Genomic DNA, 15,352 nt, shown 5'->3' with positions numbered 1-15,352 from the left:
GTGTTTATGGAAGGACTGAGTGCTCTCTTGGGATTAGAGTAGGAAAAGTTGGTGGGTGATATAAATTGTGGCTTTAGCTCTTTGTTTCATTCAGAAAGATGCCAGCCATGGTTGATGTACTCAGGAGTGAACTCAGCAGGCATTTGCAAAAATTAGAATTTTCCCTGTGTTAGAATAGGGGCCTGATCATGAGAGCAGGAAGTGCTCTTAACCACTGACCCATCTCTTTGGATCCTGAAATTAAGTGCTGCTGTGCAGTGGCGATGGACATCTTTTAATATCAGCATTCAAGGCCAGCCTAGTCTATAGAGTGAGTTCCAGGACAGCCATGGCTATACAGAGAAACACTGACTCAAAAAGCAAAACAAGGGCTGGAGAGATGGCTCAGCAGTTAAGAGCACTGGCTGCTCTTCCAGAGGTCCTGAGTTCAATTCCCAGCAACCACATGGTGGTTCACAACCATCGATAGTGAGATCTGGTGCCCTCTTGTGTGTAGGCACACATACAGGCAGAATACTATCTATAATAAATCTTTAAAAAATTATTGCAAATAAACATAACATTTAAAAAGCTTGTGGGTGGGGGTGTCTCCTGTAGTCCCGTAGCCTTGAAATCACTGGCTACCTATATATGTTGTGTGTGTGTTTAAATGTGTAAATGGTTTATTTAAAAATAAAAAAAACAATTTAAATATATATTTAAAATACATATTATGAAAACCTGGGAGACATGTTAATAAATGGGACCTCTTGAAACTGAAAAGCTTCTGTAAGGCAAAGGACACTGTCAATAGAACAAAAGGGCAACCTACAGATTGGGAAAAAATCTTCACCGACTCTACATCTGACAAAGGGCTAATATCCAAAATATATAAAGAACTCAAGAAATTAAATGCCAGCAAACCAAATAATCCAATTTAAAATGGGGTACAGTGCTAAACGGAATTCTCAACAGAAGAATGGCCAAGAAGCACTTAAAGAAATGCTCAACATCCTTACTGTGAGTTCAAGGCCAGCCTTGTCTACAAAGAGAGTTCTAGGACAGCCAGAGCTATTATTACACAGAGAAACTTTGTCTCAAAAAAAATGGATAAAGAATAAATTAAATTTATTTATTAAACAGAATTTTGCTTTTATTTTTAAAATTAAGTGTGAATGTGTATGTGGGAAGGGGGCTGGGCACAGGAGGGCAGTGCCCTCAGAGGCCAAAAGAGGGTGTCAAATCCCCTGGAGATACAACTACAGAAGGTTGTGAGCCTCTCAACTCAGGTCTTCTGCAAGAAGATTGTATGCTCTTAATCTCTTAATCATCTTTCTAGACCACATATCAGTTTTGAGAAAAAGTAAATATATATCTTGTCTTTATAGTTACATTACATATTCCACGACTATTGATGCATTTGAATCACCTGCAGAGTAACAGTGTTCAGGGTTTTAGACTGAGAGATGTTTCCTATCATCTTAGAGCAGAGCCTTTCTTCTCCTCACGAGCACCTGAAAGCTGCAAAATCCAAGAGCCTAGAGTCATCAGCTGGGCCAAAGCCAGAGGACAGCAAATTCAAGCAAGACAAGAGGACTCTGGGAGAGGGCAGCAGCAGGACCCCAGGAAGATGTCCTGGGACCCAGTAAGCTTCATTGAAGGTCACTAGAAGAATCCGCTCTAAAGGTAAAGGAATTTGGAGAAAAATCGGAACTTCAATCATTAAATGGCTCTCATTGCATTATTTTTGAACATTTTTGTTCTCAGGTTAATAATTATGTGTATTGTTTGTGTAGCCATTACAAGTTTCTTTATATAAGCCTCCCAGAAGATCATATTGGAAATATTATAAGATAACGTCTGTTTTACAGTTGTCCTGATGCTGTAGTTATTAGAGGGAAAAAGCCTACTTTCTTGCCCTGATTACTTCCTAGGGATGGGCCAGGAGAGAGGTCTAATCCCGCTAGGGTCCTCCTTTGCCCTGGTCTGTAACTCAGGATCAGAAAACGTACTGAGTCTGTTCCACAAGGCTTCCTACCTCCCTAGTTAAGCACTCCATAGTGGGCTAGAGAGATGGCTCAGCTCTTCCAGGGGGCCTGAGTTCAATTCCCAGCAACCACATGGTGGTTCACAACCATCTACAATATGATCTTTGTGCACTGTATACATAATTAACAAACAAACAAACAAAAAAGAACTCCATATAAAAGCCTTTGATATTGATGACTGATAGCCCTAAAGCCTGTAAGATCTGGATAGACTTTTTTTTGTTGTTGTTGTTTTTTAACAAACAGAGAATGGCTATGTAATTCCAAGTGTTAGCAATCAGCTATGTTAAACTAAAGAAGCTGTTTCCTTGCCTCACCTACTGCTCAAAACACTAACTTTGAGCTTTAATCTGACTGTCCTAAAACAGTGCTTTGTTTTGGTTTGGTTTGGTTTGGTTTTGCCGAGATGGTTTCTCTGTGTGGACTTGGCTGTCCTGGAACTCACTCTGTAGACCAGGCTGGCCTCGAACTCACCTGCCTCGGCCTCCTGAGTGCTGGGATTAAAGGCGCGTGCATTTCCGTGCATTCTCTTGTGCCCTCTTGACAGTCCAGCTGAGGTGAGCTCTTCAAGCTTGCCTTGCCCTTATGACTTAGCTCTAAGCTGTGAGTCTTGTTTTAGAAAAGCAAGCCTACTGGGTGTTGGGAACAAAAACACTGGGGGAAAAGATGAAATAAAAGCAAAAGTAAATGTTCCAAGAAATCAGCCACTCCTATTGTTTTCCTGAAGGAAAAAACAAAGAGGTTTGTGTCTTTGCTAGACTTCAAAGAGCCAAAAATATCCTTTAAAACAGTTTACTATGGGAAAATGCCTAGTTTTGGTGTTTTTACATTTAGAGATTTCACAGGCATACTTTTGTTCTGTCTTCCTGATAAGGCAATTACAGTGTTTTTGCCTTAGAAACTGGGAAGGCGCCAGGCTGTGCCAGCATATCCCTTTAATCCCAGCACTTGGGAGGCAGAGGCAGGTGGATTTCTGTGAGTTTGAGGCCAGCCTGGTCTACAAAGTGTGAGTTCCAGGACAGCCAAGTCTACACAGAAAAACTCTGTCTCCAAAAACCAAAACCAAAAACAACAACAACAAAAACAAAAGCAAAAGAAAGAAAGAAAGAAAAAAAAAAAGAAACCTGGAAGGCAATATTGCATTTAATTTGACTTTAGTTTTTCTTTTCTATAAAATCTTAAAAATGTAACATGAAGCATTCCTTTTTAGGGGGGTGGTTCGAGGCAGGGTTTCTCTGTGTGATAGTCCTGGCTGGTCTGGGAATTCAGAGTGACTCTCCTGCCTCTGCCTCCGGAGTGCTGGGATTCTAGGCGTGTGCCCCCACGCCCAGCACATGAAGCGTATCCTAAGTGTATCATTCTGTTGCCTCTGTATTCCTGGCCTTTGTATAATGAAAATGACAAGCTCAAGCCTTCTTGAGTGTCTGTGAATAATGGATGCTTCTGAGGACGGTAGTATTAAAAACAGAATCTTTATATAGGGGAGTTTGTAGCTTACTCTGTGCTGTTTAGAATCTAACCCATGGGCTAGTGAGAGGACTCGGCAGGTAAAGGGTTTGACTCCCGGAACACTGATGTCCTGAGAAAGCACCTACCTCTGTATGCATGCTTGCTCGTCCCTCCCGTATACACACTACAACTAAATGCATGCAACAAAATAGTAAAATAAAGTATATCAAAAATCAAATCTACCAGGGGTTGAGAGAAATTCTTTTCTTTCTGTAACTTCAGAAGTACGTCATTATCGGCTTACTTTCCACCCCTCCCTCATGGCAACTACTGTGTCCTGGGACAAATACTTCCAGCTTCTCTGTCAAAGGCACTCAGTATAGGCAGCATTTCCTTTCTCCTCACTATCACAGGCACCATGCCGGTCCTGGTGCAACCAGTGTGTTGCCTCATCCCCAGTAAGGTAGCTGGGGATACATTTTCCCCTTTAGAGATGTAATTAAAAAACAACAACAACAACAACACGTATCTTATAAGATAATAAGACTGTATATCATATGTTCATGCTTCAGGAAAGCTAAAGGAAAGCATTTGTCGGAAATGCTGAAGGTACAATCCCAGATTTTACCCCACACTGTCCTGAGTGATGACATCACATTGTGTTATATACCATTTACACATTCTTTTCGCCCGGTTTCTCTCTGTCTCTCTGTCTCTGTCTGTCTGTCTGTCTGTCTGTCTGTCTCCCCTCTTTCTCCTCTCGCCTCTCTTCTTTCACTCTTTTTATTTTAAGACAGGGTCTCACTGTGTAGACCAGACTAATCTGAAACTTCTGTGTAGACTAGGCTGGCCTTAAACCCACAGATCTCCCTCTGTCTCTGTATCATCAGGCCTCTCTGTATATTCTTAATCCCCAAACTACTTTCCTCCTGGATGTACTTTTCTTGGTGCAATTTTGTTTGCTGCCCTGTCTCTTGGCCTAGTTCTTTAAAGTAATTTTTAAATGTCTTATTGTGTGTGTGTTTGGGAGCACAACGCAGAGGTCTGAGCACAGCTTTGTGGAGTCTGCTCTCTCCTTCCGCCTTGCTGTGGGTTCCAGGGATCCAGGTGAAGTCGCAGGCTTGCCTAGGAAGTGCCTTTAGCCTCCAAGCCAGCCTGCTAGCCTTGGCTTCGTTTGTTATGATTTTATCCGGATGCGACTGGATACTTCTGGGTACCCCAGAGACTACCCCCAGTAGAAATCTCAAATTCAAACGGATCATCCTGCCTCATACCTTTGAAGTGGAAGGTTGTAACAAACTTTAAAGAAAATACTAAGGAAGCAAGACATTTTCTCCAGCGCATAGTGTTTTGTTTTTTTGTTTTTTGTTTTTTTCTCCGTACTGGAGAAATTTAGGTGTTGGCTATTATTCTGTGTGTTCTTTTTTGAGAGTGTAATTTAATTACATTTTCTGTTATTAATTGACAAGAGAATACATCTGAACCTCAAACTTTAGACACATCTGGGACATTTCTTCAAATGATTAAGGTCAAGAAATACAGATTATAATTCTAGTTTCTCCTGTTTGAACAAGTTTGAGTGTGTAAATCTTCATTTAAAAGATTGAAAAAAAAAAAAGCTGGGCCTGGTGGCACACGCCTGTAATCCCAGCACTCTGGGAGGCAGAAGTAGGCAGATCCGTGAGTTCGAGGCCAGCCTCTCTACAAAATGAGTCCAGGACAGCCAAGGCTACACAGAGAGACTCTGTCTTGAAAACCCAAAACCAAACCAAACCAAGCCAAACTAAACCAAAACCCCTAGCCTGGTGTGGCAGTACATAGCTTTAAATCCCAGCACTCAGGGAGGCAGAGGCAGGCGGATCTCTGTGAGTTCACTCAAGGCCAACCCAGTCTTCATAGTGAGTTCAGGAACAGCCAGGGATACATAGTGAGACCCTGCCTTCAAGAGGCAAAAAAACCAAAAGTTGATTGCGTACCTTTGATCTCAGTACTAGGAGAGACAGGTAGGTTTTTGTCAGTCTGAGATCAGACATAGTATATCAAGTTCAGGGGAAACCTAGGTTACACAGTGAGATCCATTCTCAAACAACAACAACAACAACAACAACAAAATCAATAACTCAGTGATAAGTAAACACAGCTAAAGGCTAAATCTTATGAAATTATTGATAGGGATATTTTATTTTCTAAATACCAAAAGTTGTGGAATCCAGTAGTCTCTGTGACTTTCTGATTTTAAGAATTTGTGAACTCTATTGATTTTTGACAAGAAAGCATTGGTGCGCCCAGCTTGCCAACATACGTTTGTTTGTTTGTTTGTTTGTTTGTTTTGGTCTTTCAAGACAAGTTTTCTCTGTGCAGTGGTGGCTGTCCTGGACTCCCTATGTAGACCAGGCTGGCCTCCAACTCACAGCGATTCTCCTGCCTCCGCCTCCGGAATGCTGGGACTAAAGGAGTGTGCTACCACGCCTGACTGCCAACCTAAAATTTTTGATGAAACAGTAATCTCTATAATTGTTTTTATTAACGAAGATCTTAGGCTGTGAGTGTGACTTAGTGGCCGAAATCCTGCTCAGCCACTTGGAGCCCTGAGTGCGCCCCCACTATTGATCACTTAACTAATTTGAGACACGATCTCACTGTGTAGCCTTGGCTGGCCTCAAAACTCTTAGAAATTCTCCTGCCTCTGCCTCTGCTTCTCAGTGCTGCCAGTCGTAGTGGCACACACCTTTAATCCCAGCACTTGGGAGGCAGAGGCAGGTGGATCTCTGTGAGTTCGAGGCCAACCTGGTCTACAAAGCTTGTAGCCTAAACTTATACAGACTGTACAGCCTAGGCTATACAGAGAAAAAAAGATGCATGCCACCGTGACCAGCTTAATTTAGTTTTAGCAACTGTAGATTTTTAAAGAATATGTATGATAATTTAGATAATGAATTAATGATTCATCTAAAAATGGTATCACTGAGAATAGGACCCCATGGCAACAGCGAATGATACTGCGTGTTGAGACGTTTATTCTTTCAGTGTTGATGAATCTCAGTCTTGTAATGGGCTACAGGTGCACGCCTTTAGTCCCAGCACTCGGGAGGCAGAGGCAGGCGGATCGCTGTGAGTTCGAGGCCAGCCTGGTCTACAAAGTGAGTCCAGGATAGCCAAGGCTACACAGAGAAACCCTGTCTCGAAAAACCAAAAAAAAAAAAAAAAAGTACAGATAATTCTAGCAATTCTCATTGCTTCAGCCATCATGCTGGCTGTTAGACAAACAGCTCAACACTGCCCTCTAGTGGTTGGTATAAACAAGCCAGCAAACAGTTTTCAGTTAACAAAGGAGTTTTTTTCTTCTCATTATTGTTTTTTCCTCTTATACACACATATTTATAATGGGTCCTATTATACTGCACATTTTCAAATTACAATAACTTTTATGCTTGTAGGAATCTGTAACTAATAATCAGCTGCTCTTTAAATTATATAGTTGTGAACACTGAGAATTTGAATAAGTAGCGTTATGTGAAGTTGAGTTGCCTTCTAAATTCAGTTGCTCACAGCCCAGAATCTAAGGCTTTGACCTACTTTTTATTTTCAACTCACTCTTGGCTCTCCACGGCCATTACCTTGAGTAAACACAGGCCTTTGAAGCTTAGGACTGTATTTACTCCAGTTAATGCTACAAGAACAAGATGTGCAGGTGATTAAAAAAATTGTCCAGATATTTCGTTACTGCTGTTGATATAAAGCTTGGCACACGAAGGAAGAAGTTTCTGGAAGTGCACTCTTTGTCCCCACCTGGCAGCGGCTGTAGCCACAGGATGTGACGTAACTTATGGCAGGTGTGTGGGCAGTGTTCAAAGGGCATGGCCTCCTTCCCATCAAGGCTTGCTGGCATTGCCGGAGTCTCATGTCATCCTTGCTGATAGCTCAACGGGAATGTTGTGTTCTTTCTGCTTACACCTTTCTCACTGTGTTCGTGAAGCCAGAATATGTGAACACATGAGACAGTGAGACAGGCCATTTGCACATCTCTCTGTTTATCTTACTATGTCACCTCGAAAGCTTTAGCAGGCCTGGAGAGATAGCTGAGTGGTCAAGAGGGTTGGGTCTGAGGATGTGCAAGTAAAAGAAGAGAACCAGTGAAGTCGAGGTATGCCAAAAAGCAACGTTGTTCACCGTGGAGGAGTGACTAGCAGGAAAGGGCTGCCACAGGTTCGGAAACTGTTGCAGCACGGGAGGGGTGGGAGTGAGTTTCTTTTAAAGCAGAAAAACAACAACCAGGTGTTGGGGGTGGTGGTTAAGTAAGAAATTAATCATCCTTTGAAGTGAATGTTCAGCCATTCTTTGAAGTGACAGGCCCCTTCCTGAGTAAAGGACGGGTTCCTGGGAAGGATACTTCTGTGATAGCTGCATGTTTGTATAGGCTCAAGGCGAGGCAGCAGGGCTAGCTAGCTCTTCTACTGCCTTCCTATTAGAAGGAGCCTAAAGACAAGGGGCTGCAGGAATCTAGTGCAAAGGGTACTCCCAGGCAGATGTGCCCTTCCAAGGAGCCACTGGGGGAGGGAATGGTGGGAGGCCCTGAGGGGAGAGCACAGGGAGGTGAGGGGCCCTGAAGGATCTGGAAGGGAAAGATGAAGGGAGCGACAGCCAGGATAGCTGAGGGGCCTGGAGGCGGGAAGGCTGCTTTTCTGGAGGACCAGAGTGGTTTCTGCATGCATGCTTGGCAGTCCACAACTGCCTGTGACTTCAGCTTCAAGGGTACCTTTTCCTGGCATCTGGGTGTACTCATACACAGGTGCCATACACACACACACACACACACACACACACACACACACACACACACACCAGCAGCAAAAATAAATCTTTAACAACAACCCTCGCTACTAAACCAAGTGTGGAGGTGTGCACCTGTCATCTCAGTGCTGGGGAAATGGAGGCCTAAGACTCAACCCCAGATAAGGGTATCTCCTCATCAAAGAAGTGTATATTTGCAGCAGGAGACAATTACAGCAAACCAAAACTGGTGAAAACTGGAGGACAGCTGACTGTGGTGTGCCTATACCCAACTGATCTATCTGTAACACTGAACTCAGGGAACATCCCAGAAGGATGGGAAGGAAGATTCTAAGAACCCGAGGGCAAGGGCATCGCTGGGAAGGTAGTGTTTTCTATGTATGGTGAAAGCAGTCCCCAAGAAATTGCAACAAAACAACCACCTAAGCAAGACCTGAAAAGTAGTTCACCTGTCAACGCGAGTAGGCAGCATCTCACTAGACCCCACCCCTAGATGAAGAGTTGTAGACAATTAATGGCTGCTGAAAGGAGAGTTAGTCTTCTCCAGGAATAAGCTCTCTGGTAGATTATCCAATCCCAAGTGGTTCATGCCTGTAACCACAGGACTCAGCGGGAGGATGGTGGGTCAATGTTTCCTGGGAGGCCCTGTATGCGTCTCTCAGGGAAGGCCCAAGCACAGAGCACCATTGGCTTCCGGTGGAAAAGGGTGAAGCTTGGGGGTCAAAGGTCCTGCCTCTCCCAGGAATGCCAGTGTCTGGGCGGAGGAGGGTGAGACATGAAACTGAGAACTGGGCCAGAAGATCTGCTAGATGTCTAGTTCAGCCAGAGACGCAGGAGAAAAGATTTCTCCACAGTAAGTGTTACTGCTATTTTAGCTGAGCTGCCAGCCCCAGGCCGGATGGCAGCAGGGAGCTCAGGGCTCCAAAAACCCCCGAGTCAGGCAGCAAGGAAAGTCCTGCCTGCCTTGGGCGAGTTGGTGACTGCTTAGAGAACAGCCAGTAATAGAGGCTTGGAGCGCCAAAACCGAGAGGCAGTGCTGGGAGCCTGGTTTTTTCAGGCTGTCGGAATGGCTGAACAGCCAGCTCCTCACCTTCACAGATGGGCACTGCAGTGGGCTGAGTGGTGAGAGAAAAAAATGGCAGCAACAATCCTCCAGCAGTATGTGGCTGCCTGACCAGCAGTCAAACCGGGAGGTACAGCGGTGAATTCTCTAGGGAGAAGGGAAGCCCTTCTTTACCTTGAATAAATGATGTGCCTGGCGGTAGTGGCGCACGCCTTTAATCTCAGCACTCGGGAGGCAGAGGCAGGTGGATCGCTGTTAGCTCGAGGCTAGCCTGTCCTACAAAGCGAGTCCAGGACAGCCAAGGCTACACAGAGAGACTCTGTCTTAAACAAACAAACAAACAAACAAACAAACGATGAGTCTCAGACAGTCATGGTGGAGGAGTGGAGTGAGAGAGCATTTATTTCATGAATTAGGAACGTTATAAACCTTGGGCTGCGGGAGGGGTTTCAGCGGTGAATGTTTGATTTTTCTGGGCCTTGGAGTGCCACGGATACTCTTTGTAAAGGTCATTGGTTGAAAGCTTAGGTACTAAGACATCTCACGAGGATTTCCAGGACTCCCCCGGTGCACCCTGAACAGGTTTCTTATGGGGAAAGGTTGAGCCTGTAATCTCCCTGAGGGCTGTGTGACTCTCCTTAGAGAATCTAGGCTTTCCCCAGATCAGGAACCCAGCTAAGGAAGGGAGTTGTCATTTTAGCACAGTGCTTAGGAGCTTTCCGGTAATGTCAGACTTTGACCTTAACAGAAGGGTCCAACAGAGTGTTGTGAATTTGAGTCCATTCTAGGTTATATAGTAAAATCCTGTACTGAAAAGCCAGAAGAGAAAAATACTGTATACTAGTTATACAAAAATAAGAGAGGCTTCATTGTGGCATTTTCACACATGTGCATGATGTATTTTGGTCACACTCACACCCTAGTCCCCTCTCCTGCCTCTCTGAATTCCGTCTATGTTTCCCTAGTCATCTGGTCTATTTCCCTTCTCATGCCCATCTCCAGCTCTGCCTACCTGTTCACAAATGGCATCATTTTGTTCTTTACAATTGTGCATACAGACGCCACATTTCCTTTATCTGTTCGCCCACTGATGGACACTCAGGCTGTGAGCAGTGTTGGAAGAAGCATGGCTGTGCAGGTGTCCCCATGACATTCTGATGCTGGTCCTGTAGCTGGGGTAGAGCTAGATCACATGGGAGGCCCATTCCTACCTCTTTGCTTAGGGGAGCTTAGGGGAGCTCCTAAGCTAGCTTTCACAATGGTTACACCGGTTTCCTCCATCCTGACGTCTCTCCTCCAGCAACCCCCCTCCGCGTCCATCAGCAGCACTGTTCTGTGATGATGGCCGTTCTGGCTGGGATAAGTCAGACTCTTGAAGTTTTAATTCGCAGTTACCCAGAATTGCACGCTTCTCTCTGTGGTTATTGGTCATTGGACTTCTCTCTGTTCACTTCATTCATTCATCCATTGATTGGATTATTTGTTCTGTTGTTGGTTAATTTCTTTCTATGGTCTGGCTATGACCTCCCTGACTAATGAGCAAATATCCTCTCTTATTTTGTATGCTCTCTCTTCATTCCGCTAATTGTCTCTTCATTCTGCAGAACTTATTAATTTGATGAAATCACATCTGTCAGTTCTTCCTGCCACTTTAAGTTTTTATTGATTTCTTATTTTTTGGTTTTTCGAGACACGGTTTCTCTGTGTAGCCGTGGATGTCTTGGACTCACTTTGTAGACCAGGCTGGCCTCAAACTCACAGCGATCCGCCTGCCTCTGCCTCCTAGTGCTGGGACTAAAAACATGTACTACCACTGCCCGGCTTTAATGATTTAAAAAGAAAAAGATTCAGGGGGGCTGGAGAAATGGCTTAGCAGTTAAGAGCACTGGCTGCTCTTCCAGAGGACCTGGGTTCAATTCCCACCACCCACACAGCAGCTCACAACTGTCTGTAAATCCAGTTCTAGGGGATCTGACACCCTCACACAGACACACATGCAGGCAAAACATCAACGCACATTAAATAAAAAATTAAAAATTAAAAATTTATTTTTGTATGTGAGTACTTTGCATGTATGTGTGCCATGCAAGGAGGTCAGATGAGGATATCGAATATCCTGAAACTGAAGTCGCTGATGGTTGTGAGGTACCGTGTGGTCCTGGGAGTTGAACCTGGATCCTCTGCAAGAACAATACTTGCTCTTAGCCACTGAGCCATCACTCCAGTCCCCAGGTTATTTTTTTATCTCTTTACTTAATTGATTCATTTTTTAAAAGATGTATGTATTCTATAAGTACACATGTTTTGCCTACATGTGCACATGTGGAACATGTGCATGCTTGGCTCCAGTGAGGCCAGAAGAGAAGATGCATCCACTAGTACCAGAGCCATGGATGGCTGTGATCCATCATGGAACTGAACCCAGGTCCTCTGCTAGAGCAGCAAGTGCTCTAAACTGCTGGGACAATTTTCTAGCCCCACCTTAAAAATACAGAGTCTGTCCTAAATACAGGTATGCACCCCCATGCCCATCTGGGAGGAGAGATCCTTTAGAGATCAGCAGGGCAGGAGTGTTCAGCCTTGGGGTTATGTGGTCAGTGACCTTATAGGCACTAAGTGTATGGTCTCAGCTTGATGCGAACTGATTAAACACAGCATGCAAGAGAGGCCCAGACCACACACTTCCAGATTCTAACCTGCTACTGCTATTGACTCCTTCAGCAGAAGAGCTATTTTATGTAAAGAGGTCTAATATTATAAACTTGGCTGCTCAATTTAGTATCTTCACTCTATGTACAGTTCTACCAATAACCTCCCTTAAGGTTGCTGCTTGACAAATGGATGAAGTCTAGAGAAACCAGTCTTTACCAGAATGGCCAGCAGAGGGCAGCCAACACTGTCAGATCGGGATCATCCTGCGTCTTACAGAATTCCCCCACACAGGGCTTCTGCAATTCTGTTTTGCTTTGTTTTGTTTTGTTTTTCCTTTCCTGCTTCAGGAAGGAAACAAGAAAGATTTTTTGATTCTTTAATGTGTCTATACTAACACTTAAATGAGATTCGAAGATGGGTGTGATAGTGTCTGCCTTTAATCCCAGTGTTCAGTAGGCAAAATAGGTGAATCTCCTTAGTTCCAGGCTAGGTAAGGAGTTTCAGGACATTCAGGGCTACATAACGAGATGCTGTCAAAAACAAAAGCAACAAAACAAAACAAACAACTCCCCACACAAAACAAAATTAAAAAAAAAACAAACCAAATTATAGTATATGGTCTTATAGCATATACACACTGTCCGTGCTTTATATATAAATCCTTGAGCTTGTTGGTAACTAAGCAGTTGCTTTCAAGAAACTTTTTCTATCCCTCAAGATAATTTTTTAGAGCCTTCCATAGAGATTAGCTTGGGTTTCCGTTGCTATGATAAAACATCAGAAGCAATTTTGGGAGAAAGGCTTTATTTGCCTTACACATCCACGTCATAGTTCATCACTGAGGGAAGTCAGGGCAGGAACTCAAGGCAGGAACCTGGAGGCGGGAGCTGAAGCAGAGACCATGGAGGGTGATGCTTCTCATGTCTTGCTCACCCTGCTTTCATATAGCACCCAGGATCCCCAGCCAAGGAATGGCAGCACCACCCACAGTAAATTGGGTACCCCACATCAATCATTAATCAAGACAATGTCCCACAGGCTTGCCCACAGGCTGATCTTATGGAGGCATTTTCTCAACTGTGGGCCACTCTTCTCAGGTTATTCTAACTTGTGTCAACTTGACGGTAACTACTCAGTATAGAGATGATGCTATAGGATGCGTGGGATCGAACCCTCCCTGGTCCCTGTGTCTAGTGCTTTTATTTTATTCAGTCTGGGTCCAGCTTTCACGGCCAAACTGAGATTCCCTTCCCCCTAGGAAGGTAATTTCTTCCTCCATGGCTCTCAGGGAACACTCTATATTTTCTCAATCTTGGGCGCAATTTCTAAGTCTCGAAATGGTTCCTAGCTGCTTAACACCACTGCTTCTGTAACTCCTGCCTTATTTCCGCTGTCCTCCAAAAGAGCAGCTAGCTTTAGTTTATTTTCTGATTTATACAATAAACCCAAAAAAATGTTGCAACATAGAAACGTTTTCTATGTACTTGTTCAGATGAGTCTATGTGTGCATGTGGATGTCTGTGTAATGTGTCGGCAGAAAATGCTTTTCCAAATGATTTATTTATTTATTTATAAAATATTTATTTATTTATTATTATGTATACAGTGTTCTGCCTGCATGCACACCCGCAGGCCAGAAGAGGGCATCATGTTGCGTTACAGATAGTTGTGAACTACCATGTGGTTGCTAGGAATTGAACTCAGGACCTTTGGAAGAGCAGGCAGTGCTCTTAACCACTGAGCCATCTCTCCAGCCCCCCTTCCAAATGATTTATAATTGTGCAACTAAAAAAATTACTCTGTAACAGCCCATGTGTACAAAACAGGAGCCTATGAAACATTTACATAGTGACTGGATTGGAACCTGGCAGAGGAGCAGACAGTTGAGGCTTCTGTCTGGGTTATTTGCTCTGAGAATCTTGACACTCACTAAGGTCACCTATATTGACACCTAAATCTTCCTGTGGTGTGCCAATAGTTCCTTCCTATTAGCACCCTCCCACAGACCCTAGGGTTGTAGGCTGTGTATCTTGCCCCCCAGGAGAGTTCTGCCCATGGATGCAGTTACCTCAGCTTCTTTCATCACTGTGTAGCCATCACACCAGGTGTTTCTCAGCACCCTGCTTGGTTTTTTAAATTATTTATTTAAATGATATGGATATGCATGTATCTGACAGTAGTTTTGTTCAGTAGTGGCATGCATGTTAAGAGAATAAGTAACCATGTTCAGACTAAATGATTGCTGTTTTAAAAAGCTTGCTATACAAGAGGAACTGATGCCTGGCACTCACTGGGCAAAACCCTGTGGCTAGCTGGGTCATAGACCCTAGAAGACAACTTAATACGAGTATTGTGCTAAATAGACACAGAAATAAACTCCCTTATGTTCTTCAGGGTGCATCTTTCATCTCACAGCAGAGAAGATTCTTTCTGAAATAGATAGCTATTAGTAGAGAGACCCATGAGTAGTCCATGTGTAGAGAACAAGAAAATGTAAGTCCCAGAGACGATTGTGGAAGGGGAGGGTGGAAAGATCGTAAGACCCAGTAGTGGATGTCTGCAGAAAAACATTATTTGTTGCACACAACGTGGCTGCTGCACATACGACCCCATAGAAACTGTGTCTGCATTCATAATACCTGCACAGAATCCCAACATTATTGATGGAGTGATCATCAAGTCCCGTGCTCAGCCAAGAAGCCATTGGCAATTAGGAGCTGCTGAGAAAATGAGAGTTTTATTCAGGGGTGTGGCCCCTAATTCCCCACCCCTGCCCCCCGTGCTTCATTAGATGGTCCTACACCCACATGCACATAGATCATGCTAGGTGGGTTCAGCAAGTTAAAAAAAACAACCACAACCATGAAGTTTGGAGGGGATGGAGGGGAGGAAAGAGGGGTAGATGTGGTTAAAATGCCTTATAAGCATGTATGAAAGCCTCAACTAGCCAGGCACGGTGGCGCACGCCTTTAATCCCAGCACTCTTTAGGTGGAGGCAGGAGGATCTCTGTGAGTTCAAGGCCAGCCTGGTCTACAAAGTGAGTCCAAGACAGCCAAGGCTACACAGAGAAACCCTGTCTTAAACAAACAAACAAACAAACAAACAACAAGAAACAAACAAGAAACCAGACCAAACCAAACCAAACCAAACAGAACAGAGGCGGCCTGTAACTATCACTGGTTACATTGGTCTGTATTTGATAGCCGATAGTATCTGAGACGGACGCCTCCCAGCCCTGTTTGTTCTCATCTGTTCTTGGTAATTTACCTGTGTATCTGAGCTCTAAGGTATGCAGAATGTGGAGTCTCACGTCCAAACTACTGAATTACACATTGACATAATATTCTTTATTGTTCAACATTTCCACAC

At 44.0% G+C, this 15,352-nt stretch overlaps 1 long non-coding RNA gene across 1 annotated transcript in view; it reads left to right on the top strand.

The window, feature by feature from the left end:
- Positions 1–1,498: 1,498 nt before the first annotated feature.
- The window catches only part of LOC311584486, a 100,115-nt gene continuing 86,261 nt past the window's right edge, over positions 1,499–15,352 (top strand). The window contains exon 1 of the long non-coding RNA XR_014774907.1: positions 1,499–1,665. This is a non-coding gene — a long non-coding RNA (uncharacterized lncRNA). The remainder of the gene's footprint in view (positions 1,666–15,352) is intronic.

Source organism: Acomys minous (genome assembly GCF_964271855.1).
Source record: "Acomys minous genome assembly, chromosome: 15".
Lineage (NCBI taxonomy): Eukaryota > Metazoa > Chordata > Mammalia > Rodentia > Muridae > Acomys > Acomys minous.
This window is presented reverse-complemented; position numbering and strand designations above follow the sequence as displayed.